The sequence below is a fragment of the Triticum aestivum genome, chromosome 2B (genome assembly GCF_018294505.1).
Source record: "Triticum aestivum cultivar Chinese Spring chromosome 2B, IWGSC CS RefSeq v2.1, whole genome shotgun sequence".
Lineage (NCBI taxonomy): Eukaryota > Viridiplantae > Streptophyta > Magnoliopsida > Poales > Poaceae > Triticum > Triticum aestivum.
In genome coordinates this window covers 482,045,530-482,055,760 of record NC_057798.1, presented here as the reverse complement: position 1 = coordinate 482,055,760, position 10,231 = coordinate 482,045,530, and positions in this window count along the sequence as shown.

Genomic DNA, 10,231 nt, shown 5'->3' with positions numbered 1-10,231 from the left:
CCCATTTTGCGGTACGCCACACCCCTCCCGATGAACAGGACCCCCGTTTCGACCATAGCGCTCTAACACAAGTCCGTTTCGTCCGTTTTGCGGTACGCCACACCCCTCCCGTTCAACAGGACCCCCGTTTCGACCGTAGGAGGTCCGTTTCCTCTGTTTTGCGGTACACCACACCCCTCCCGATCAACAGGACCCCCGTTTCGACCGTAGGAGGTCCGTTTCCTCGGTTTTGCGGTACGCCACACCCCTCCCGGTCAACAGGACCCCGTTCCGAACATAGGAGGTCCGTTTCTTACGTTGTGCGGTACGCCAGGCCTCGTTTCCATCGCTTGTTCCTTCCAAGCCCTCCCGATGAACACGACCACGCATTCTGTTCCGACCCAGCCGGTTGGCTCCCCATGAACATGATGACGATGCTGTTTCTCCGTTCCGACCCAGCCATGTACGTATGCATGAGTAGGCATTCGAGACCCTGCCCGTATGTACGTACGTGGCAGTATTTTCTTTCTTGCACCCTCTCCGCTATACATACGTGTACATGCTACGTGTGCGCCTCTACTACGACACATGCGCGCCTCTACTACGACACATGCGTGCTTCTACATCGACCAGTATGTACGTACACGTTCGCAACCAGAATGACAACGCTACGTGCTCTTCGACCAGGTGGGTCCTGACTGTCAGGCACTTCCTTGCCTGCGAAGATGTAGCTGGTGGGTCCCAGCAGTCAGGGGGGCGAATCGTTTTGTTTTTTTTGCCCGAACACACTTCCTTGCGTGGGAAGATGTAGCTGGTGGGTCCCAGCAGTCATGGGGTGAATCGTTTTTTTTTTGCCCGGACGCACTTCCTTGTGTGCGAAGATGTAGCTAGTGGGTCCCAGCAGTCAAGGGGCAAATCGTGTTGTTTTTTTGCCCGGACGCACTTCCTTGCGTGCGAAGGTGTAGCTGGTGGGTCCCAGCAGTCAGGGGGGAAACGTTTTTTTCGCGAAATATGGTGGCCCGTCCGGTGGGTCCCCGCTGTCAGGTGGAGGAATAATTAGTTTGCGCGTAATAAGGAGGCACTTCCTTGCTGCGGCCGTGGACCCGGCTGTCAGCCTCTCCACATACAGTCCACGTCCGATGGAAGCCGTTCCTTGACCATGTTGACCACGCCGCACCGAGAGCACCAGGGCGGTGGACGACGGTGAGGCCTAGGAAGGGGACGACGCGGAGCCGGGGAAGACGCGGCAGTGGATGCCCACGCGTAAAGGAGTACGAGGGTTCACTAGTTCGCTGCGGTGTGAGGCTGCCGTCGCCACAGAATAACAGGGGGTTTGGGTGAGTAGAGGGATGGCCTGGCCAGCGGTGGGAGTAGTAGGGGGTGGTGAGGCCTCCGCCGCATCATAGCTAGCCACAGGAGGCAGGAGCACGAGGCACGATCGACGCTGGTTTGGGCGGCTGGAGCAAGAAGACCAGAGGTTGAAGAAGCACTACGGCCGTTGGATGGACATCGTACGGTCACTGGAGCTAGAATCGTGCATATTGACTAAGTTGACATAGCCCTCCATCCCCATCAACTTAGTAGGCCCACAAGTCAGCCTGCCACTATACTAGGTCCCAGCTAACAGGGGGAGTATTCATTTTTTTGTGCATAATAAGGAGGCACTTCCTTGCATACGAAGATATAGCTGGTGGGTCCGAGCTGTCAGAGCCGGCCGCGGGGAGGAGGGAGCAGGCAGTCCCGCCGGCGCTTGTTTGAGCGGCTCAAGCAGGAAGAGCAGAGATTGAAGAAGCACGACGGCCGTTGGATGGCCATCCAATAGTCACTGCTTATGCGTCAACCTTTTTTTTACGAAAGCCTCAAATCTGTGGAAAACAGCATAAAACCCATCTGTCATTATTTTTAATAATTTACAACCCATTTGCTAATTCTTAAGGTTTTTTTGGAGCCCATATTCTTTTTGTTAGCATTACAGCCCATATTGTGGCCACGGTTAAAAACTTATACGAAATTTTGCATATTTCGGTGCGGTCCGAACTGTTTTTAATCCCAAAATTTCGACTCACGTTCAAACTGATTTTAAAAATAAATGTATATCAATATAAAATCCAACAAATTCTCCACGCATAAACATTAATGTAATTTAAAATCTCGAAATGAAAAAAAAGATATTTGAAACTAATTGTCTGTTTGTGTTTTAAAAATGTACAGCCCATTTCTCATTACTGATGGGCCATTTTCTTGGCCAGCCGAATGAAAGCTCTCCTCGTCTTGAAAGATTTGCAGCCCAACAGGCCTGACAAAGCGACTTACTTGGCAAATCACAAAAAAATTGGGCTGTGGCCGTGGACCCAGCTGTCAGCCTCTCCATGTACAGTACTCTTCCGATGGAATGTCGTTGACCACATTGACCACGCCGCGCCGAGAGCACCAAGGCGGTGGACGACGGCGAGGCCTAGGAAGGGGACGACGCGGAGCCGGGGAAGAAACGGTAGTGGATGCCGACGCGGAGAGGAGTACGAGGGTTCACTGGTTCGGCTGCGGTGTGAGGCTGCCGTCGCCGTAGGGCCTGGCTAGCAGTGGGAGTAGTAGGGGGCGATGAGGCCTCAATGGCAGCACAACCGGCCACCGGAGGCAGGAGCAGGCGGTCTCCCCGGCGCTGGTTTGGGCGGCTGGTGCAAGAAGAGCAGCGATTGAAGAAGCAGCAGGACCGTTCGATTCAAATCCAACGGTTACTCCTGCTAGAATCGTTTGTTGACTAAGTTGACAAGCCATGCGTATGTGTCAACGTAGTAGGCCCACAGGTCAGCCTCCCAACCGATGCGCCCCAGATGTCAGTGGGAGGAATCATTTTTTCGCATAATAAGGAGGCAGTTGATTGCGTGCAGCCAGGCCAGCGGAGGGAGTAGGGTGGGCCGAGGAAGCCTGCGCGGCATCACAGCGGGCCACAAGAGGAGGGAGCAGGCAGTCCCGCCGGTGCTAGTTTAGGCGGCTCGAGCAGGAAGATCAGAGATTGAAGAAGCACGTCGGCCGTTGGATGGACATCCAACAGTCACTACTGCTAGAATCGTCTGTTCACTGACAAAGCCTTGCGTAAACAAGTCAGCCTCGAAATCTGTGGCGTGTACAGCCCATTTGCTATTATTTTTATAATTTTTACTCATTTTCTAATTCATATGGAATTTATTGCAGCCCGTTTTCCATTTTTAGAATTGCCGGCCATATTCTGGTCAGTACCAGGGTCAAAAAATTAACTAAATATGTGGGAAATTTTGAAAATTCACAAATTTTTGCTGGAGAACAAAATATTCTTAATCCAAAAATTAATAATCATACTAAAACAAATTTAAAAATAAATTACTACTATGTCGTGTTAAATCCAATGAAATACGTATAAGATATCAGTGAAGAACAAAATTCAAAAAAAACTAATATCCCATTTGCTATAAATTTTTTGGAATTTTCAACCCCTTTTGATATTACTTTTAACAGACATTGACCATACTCTTTGGCCAGGATGGAATGCATCCCTCCTCGTCTTGAAAGATTTGCAGCCCGGTAATTCGGATAAAACAAATAGGCCTAGCTTGGGTATTCTTCAAAAAGAAATACTGGGCTACCTATTTTCCCAAAGAACTGGTGCATAAGCATTTAGCTTTATTTATTTATTTACTTATTTATGTTTAGGGGACCATGAGCCTGTACCTGGGTTGGATTCATGTGAGAGCCTCCCTTCTAGTTAATTATGGGCGTCTCTATTGGGCCTTCATCAGTGGGCTGCATGTTATCAGCAAGTGGAAAATGTGTTCCATATGAAAAATAGTATGAGCTACGTATGGTACGGGGCACTAAAGGATCGAACCGTGCAACGACTTCCAAAACATTGTGTTTGTCGTTCTAACAACCCATTTATTCAACCAACAGACGAAATATACTACTGATTGTACATTGAAAACAGCAGCAGCAGCAGCAACCAGGGCTGGGGGTGCAACAGAAGCAGTAAGCAGGCCAGAAGAGTGAAGACACAGCTCTCTCTTCCAAACCAAACATAAGCCATCATTACAAAAGGGCTACCAAAAAAGAACAAGTATGTGCATCAAACTAAATAAAGATCCTACTACACAAAGTGTATGCATCTAACTAACTGGCTCAGTTAGACGTTACTATTTATTAAGCTGTGGAGATTGGCTGACGGCTTGAACCAGATGGGTGCCTGATGGGGGAAACTCCAGCCAGCGGGTCGAAGTTTCATACTTGCGACCCTCTCTCCTACTTTGGGCTGCAGAGCGTGGCGGCACATATCAGGGTATGTGCATGCAGAGATGCATGGTACGCTCTGTACACACAGTTTTGCCTGATGAACGAAACTGCGCTGCCATCATGATCCTTGCCATCGGTTATCTCCTGGTTAATCGGCTAATTCAGTCCGACAAACAGAGAGCGTGTACCAAGGCTACTTACCAGCCTCCAGTCAAAAATTCCTGAAGGCCCAGAGAATCTGGGATCCTGCTCAAAGACCTTGCAGTGACTGTGATTGTATTCCGCGAAATAACACGTCCGGTACGTGCGAACGATCATCAATCTTTCACCGTTGTCTGATCGAGCCAGGAACCACCTGCAAATGCCATGACGCTTTTCTTTGAAAGGTTCTGGGATTAGGAAGGGTAGGGACACCAGGCGGCCTACAACATCATATCAAGTTGGAGTCAAATAAAAAAGGGCTCTTGATTTAGTCAATCTTAAGAACAGCATGTTATGAGCATGAATATTTTTTCAGTAAATGTTGACAGTAATATAAGCAAGCCATCATGATATCATAGGAAAGTACCATACTGCTGTAACAGCCGTTTGTAGTGATGACTGGAGTAGGCCAGCAATACGTCCAGCCATAGAAGGAGTCGACAGCGTAAATGAAGCCCTTGTGTTCAATGGCATCAGAGAACCATGGAGGATGTATGATCCTATGATGGACGTGCAGATTTATCCTCTTAACGCAGTGACCTGTTAGATAGGCAAGACCGCGGTTGAAGAACGCAATTAGCCTGAAATCTTTATAATTCACAGATCTTGTGGGCACTTGGCAGATTACAACCTTGAGCAAATCAAACTTGGTATCATGTTGGCTACTGTATGATTCTGAGTATTCTGGGCCGCGGTGCCAAAGCAGTGCAGTGTTAATCGAAGGAAGGGGGATCAATCGCCGGGTGTAGACCTCCGCGAGCATCCAGCTGCCGCGACCATCGACGAGCACCATCCAAGACATGTTCATGCCGACCCAGTACATTCCGTTAATGTAGCTGAGGCTGACGGGGATCGGATCTCAGTGAAGGGGGTTGATGCTCGCCACCCTACGATCGTTATGCTGCGTGACACGCCATTTCTGAAGATTAGGCGGCATCAGCAAGCAAGGAGCTGGCTTAAAAAGCTCCGACCTGAGGGCTTTGAGTAAACGGTATAGGCCCGATGAGCACGTGGCGAGCAGCATGGTACTGAGATTGTCCACACGCAAAACAATGAGCTTGATTACCTCTGTGGGGAGCGAATTCCAGCCACTCTTTCGGCGGACGCTGCTCGGTTCTGCCATTGTTAGTGCTTGGGTTTCGGACGAGGGGGGAGGCGCCTTAGCCGGGATGGAAGCTTGGACGAGATTATGTGCGGACAAAGATGGAGAAGCAAATATGTGATGCGGGAAGTGGACAGGTGATGATGACTACAACATGGCGCTTGACTTACGAGACACATACCAGCAGCTTAGGGTCATATCGATGCCAGACAACTTGCTTGAGTGATCACAGTACTGGTACTCCTTACAGTACCTACTACAGTACTATGCCCTAGCTTGCTAGAGTAGAGTAGTAGAGTAGGACTCTGCTCTACTACTAGCACCGGAGGAGTAGTATATTCTAATCTAAAATAATTACAAACTTCAATGCCCGATCGTGGAACGACTACGAACCGTGCTCAAAGACCTTGTCTACGTGGTGTTTCGACTTATATGCAAAAAAAATAACAAGATGCCCATGCATTGCACGGCACACCATCATCACCAACTCGTTTTTTTCTCTACTCCTACTCCTATAAAAGACTCAGTTGGTGATGATGGAGGCGAGGAGGCGTGTTCAGCCGGGCGTGCAGCGGACGGCGCAGCACTATTCGATTTGCTATAAAAAAAGAGTAGTAGAGATAGAGACATAGGGAGGAGCACGAGGTTGTGGGAGGTAAGGATGAACGAGGCAAGGCCTTATCTATAAATGTGGAGAGAGGTGCGGGTATCTTTTGTAAAATTGTCATAGTTGGCTTTCTATCCGTCAGATATAGATCGGACGGTCTATATTACAAGATGGCAGGCATACCATCATCACCAACTCGGTTTTCTGTAAGAGTAGATATATATAGATAGATAGAGACTAGGGAGTACTAGTAAGGACACCATCCACTGCTTCGTGTGCTACTCCTGCGCTCCATTCGGCGGCCGTAATGTCCCCTACGGCCACTCCCTCCCGCGCTCCATTCGGAGGGCGCTGTTGAAATCTGGGGAGCGCACTCTCGCGACTGCTGGCAGCCATGACTTCACCGATGACGACTTCTTCCCCGACCTCGGCAACCTCTTCCTCAACGACATGGGCGACAACCTCAACGCCAACGGTGCTGCTCCTGTTGCACCGTATGTGTTTCTGTCCTTCCTGTTTGAAATCATGGTAGAATTCATGTTTCTACTCTGTATCCTACTACTATGCTAGTCCACATGATTAGTTTCATCTCTGTTATAGCCGTCATGATTTATTTTGTGCTTATTCGGATTAAATCTCGTAGTAACTTGCTCATATATTCAACTGGCGCAACGTCCCCTACAGCCACTCCCGTTTCATGGACGGCCTGGTCAATGCCTCCACGGAGCCGTTCGTCCACTGCTATGAGTGCCCGATGTCGTTTTGTGGCTCGCCGGCGGACATGGTGCATCACCTCACGGATGCGTGCAACACTCACTGCTGGCCCTTGGCGGAGAACATCAAGTACGATACGTGCTACCGGTTCACCATGCCGGAGTCGCTGGAGGATCACCACCGCGTGCTAGTCTCGGAGGAGGACGGCAGCGTCTTCCTCTTGATCATGGGCACCGGCGAGGCCCGCGTGGGCCGCCGCCCCGTCTCTGTAATGTGCGTCAGGGGCGTCGCCGCTGACGCTGACACTGACAAGAGGCAGATGTATGGGGTGCGTGGTCAATGTTACTACCCCTCCGGGTCGCGTGGGCGGTGACACCGGCCTCATCGGACAGACTTGGACTCTGGGGAGCTAGGACTATCCCGCCAATGTGGACTTGGAAAACCCATGGCATCCGTTCCATCCTTTACCCGCCAACTCGGTGCACGGGGACTCCAAGGGGGGTCACCTGGACATATGCATTATCAAGTGCACTTAGAAAACATGTAGTGTGTGTGGGGGCGCTTATGGCTCGTGTCTTTGCTGCTTTTGATTCTATAAGCTTGTCGTTAAACTTGAGTGGCTTTCGCTGCAGTCCTTCCTTTGAACTGCTCATCTCAGTGAGCTGATGTAAGACACTTTGGGTTTCATTTGATAATGGAACCGGGGAGGAGCCTCCCTGTTCTTCTAAAAAAATACGGATTATCAAGTTAAATGTTGATCATTAGTCTTCGCTCAATGTAATCCGCTGTCTAAACATGTGGAGACTTCCATGCATGATCTTGCTCTATTGGAGTATCGTGCATGAATAAAAGTGTATCCGTTTATGGTTTAGTCTAGAATCTTCCATGTATGAATTTTTACTACAGTACTGGTGAAAGACTTACGATGAACCATTTCTTACATCGCCTCTGCCCCCTTGGAAGTCATCCTGATTTAATCCCTTCGTCTAGGTGTATAAGGGCATGGTTAATATTACTTAATAGTATATCCAATTGTTGACTATAAGAAAGTGCCATGTCATCTGTAGCCAACATGTATAACAATCGATACTCAAAAACTAATTCTTAAAGATCATTTCGTGCAAAGCACAATAAGTGTTATTTCTTCTCAAGTTTTGGATGCAGGTTGAACAGTTGAACGCTTTTGTTTGCAAAAGACACCTTTTTATCTATTTCACCCAGATGTTTGTGAGCTCTAGAAATGAGATAATATCCGAATAAACCTATCGATACCCGTTACACATGAGATGACCCCCACATCCTTTGTCAAAATAAACAACTCCCCAATCATTGCATTTCACTCTTCGGTGCAACGCACGGGCACCTTACTACTATAGATTAGTACGACCAAAAATTGAACTAACATTATATATAGTACGATAAATATTGATGCATGTCACCTAAAATTATATCATTCAAAACTATGTTCAAATACGAATCCAACGATATAGGTTTTGTTGACATGCACTAACATTTTGACAGTTAAATCTTCAGTCAAATTCAATGGGGGGCTAATAAACCATGACCGATGTAGTACAAGTGTAGAGGGCGGCGCTGCACGGGAGTCTCACCTCTCACCCTGCTCATGGCGCGGTAGTAAAGCCGTCATATCACAAAACCCAACCACTCCCAGTAATAAATGGCCTGGTAAAATAAACGGACAAGCAACCATCACATCCCTCCGTCTTTTTTGCATTTCATCTCTCTGCATTTACTTTCTCCGGTTCATCTCCCACACTCGATCCCTAGCTACTACTCCTAGGGCCAGTTCTTTTGGCGGCTCCCCCAGCTTTTCCCACAAGACTAGTCACAGGGGAGAGAATAAGGCGCCTCACTCATTTATTTGGGCTTCTAAACTACTACTCCATCCTGGTTTATTCCTCACCATTGTAATTTGTGCTAAATTTTGACCAGAGAATTAACTGATAAAATGTTACTCAAAACACTTAGGCGCGGTGCATCTAGGTGTGTAAGTCATCTTACGAAAACCAAATAATCCCAAAACACTTAGGCGTGGTGCATTAACTTCTACCTCGTTTCTTGTTTCTTGACATATCAACCAATAAGAGATAAAGAGTGTGCATGATTTTAATGACTTGAGATATCAAACACGACATGTAGTGGTTAGTTCATTGCATGCAATACTATTAATTAGCAAATAAACAGTAATGTTTCTTTTTTTCTCCTCCTCCTTGGTCACGGTGGACAGCCTAAGATGACTTACTCACCTAGACGGATGGAGTAGTGCATGTGACATGCACTAACATTTCATTAGTTAAATTTATGATCAAAATTTGACACAGATTACAATGGGGACCAATAAACCAGGACGGAGGTAGTAGTTATGGGATTACTAATCTAGAAGCCTAAAAGAATTGGCCCCTGGTACTCCTAGTAGTAGTAGTAATCAAGTTGGAATTCCAATTGCACAGCACAACTTGTTAGGCAAAAAATTCGATACAGGGTGTAGGAAGCGGTTTGGGAATTTGCACCGCATGGAAGTGCGCCATTAGTAATATTTTTTTAATTTTTTTTTCTTTTTTCTTAATCTCAGGTCACTATTTCACATATGAGATATCCAACACATATATGTACAACAAGCATCCATATAACAATCATATCCAACACACAAGTTTCATCATATATATATATACATAGCCAACACATGGTTCCATCGTTACATATTACAAAAGTTTCACATTGTTCATCCAACACCATTATCCATCAATTCACAAAAGTTTCACATTGATACAAAATAAAAACAAAAATGGAAAAGAAGCACTCCATCCATTCAAGCTTCCTTGAATTAAATCAAATCTCCAAAATGATAAACAAGAAGTTAGAAGAAGAAGAAGAAGAAGAAGACTAGAAGAATACTAGAAGAAGAAGAACACTAGAAGAATACTAGAAGAAGAATAAGAAGAAGAATAATAAGAATAAGAAGAAGACCATGAGCTTATTATGTAAACTTGATCATTTTGTGCTAACATAAGTAATTTTGGAGCTAACCTATAGGAAACTAAGCATATAAGCTCTCTAAGTTAGCATATTAGAGCCAACTTAGGTAAAATGAAGCTAACCTATGTCATTTTGGAAAAGAAGAAGAATAAGAAGAATAAGAAGAAGACTATAAGCTTATTATGTAAACTTGATCATTTTGTGCTAACATAAGTAATTTTGGAGCTAACCTATAGGAAACTAAGCATATAAGCTCTAAGTTAGCATATTAGAGCCAACTTAGGTAAAATGAAGCTAACCTATGTCATTTTGGAAAAGAAGAAGAATAAGAAGAAGACTATAAGCTTATTATGTAAACTTGATCATTTTGT